A 1,362-nucleotide genomic window follows, 5' to 3' on the forward strand; every position below is an offset into this window, starting at 1 on the left:
CAAGCACGCATGCTTCCGCCCTCTCCAGCCGTGCTGATTTTACGCTGCGCAGCTTGTTCATTCATTGGTTCATTCAAGTCTGTAAAACGAGTACCTTTTACCTGCCAGACTGCAAATATTAGTGGATTTCCTCAATTAGCACGAACCTAGTGAGAAAGACCCACCACATCCAGTGTAGGCGAGGACCAATTTATGTTTACAGGGTATACAACCTGACAGAGACACTTGAAAACCAGCAGTTTTCTAGTGAACCCCAATATATCCCAACCCTATGATCACACAATTCCACTACTCATTTGTCAGTACCTAACAAAAGCCGGGCATGGTGGCACACACTTGTAATCCCTGCATTGCGAAGGCTGAGGCAGGAAAATCGTTGTTAGAGACCAGCATGGGCTACAAAGTGAATTCAAAGGCAACCTGAGCTGCACGCTAGACCCTGTACCAAAAAGACAAAAAATAAAATAAAAAAAAAATTTTTTTTTAAATGTCTAACAGAGGGGCCAGGGAGATGGCTCAGTGGAATAAGCGCTTCCCTGGCAAGCACAAGGGCCTGAGTTCAATCCCCGGTTCTGCCAAAAAAAAAAAATGTCTAACAGAAATACATGAGCACCAAAAGTGCTCACTGCACAATTCACAATACTCCCAGAGTGGTAGGTAGAATGGAAAATGAATTATGACAATTTTATGCTTTCTAGATACAGCAACCAGGGGACATGTGGGTTAGCTCAGTTTCAGTGCCTGCTCTGGCAAACCCACTCAGGCCAAGGGACTGCAGTTTGATCCCCAGCTCCACCTGCCTTACCAGACCCGCCTTTATGGTAGCCCGAACCAGGCCACCGCCCCGCACCCCCCCAAAAAAAATCCTCAGTTTTGGGCCGGCCAAATAGCTCAGCGGAGTAAAGTGCCTGTTTAGGCAGATGTGGGGGCTGGGAGTTCAATCCCCTTGTCTCCCCTGCTGGCCCATTCCCCAGGGTATGCTGAGACTGTGATTGAGACTGGGTGTGGTGTTGCACGCCTGTAATCCCAGCACTTGGGATACTGTAAACAGGCGGATCACTACGAGTCTGATCTATGCAGTGAGACCCTGTACACCCTGTCCTAAAATACAAAAAATAAAATTTAAAACAATAGGGCCAGGAAGATAGCTCAGTAGAATAAGTGCTTGCCTGGCAAGTGAAGAGTCTTGAGTTCAATCCCTTGTACTGAAAAAAAAAAAAAAAAAAAAGCAAAAGAAAATGTACCTAATTTAAAAACTGATAAGACTAATCCCACTGGACAAGTGTTATGGACAAAATGAGGAAGAGAAGATAACTATTAGAGTACACAGTAGGGGGCTGGGGAGATGGCTTAGTAGAATAA

Source organism: Octodon degus, unplaced genomic scaffold, assembly GCF_000260255.1.
Source record: "Octodon degus isolate 3935 unplaced genomic scaffold, OctDeg1.0 scaffold00001, whole genome shotgun sequence".
NCBI lineage: Eukaryota > Metazoa > Chordata > Mammalia > Rodentia > Octodontidae > Octodon > Octodon degus.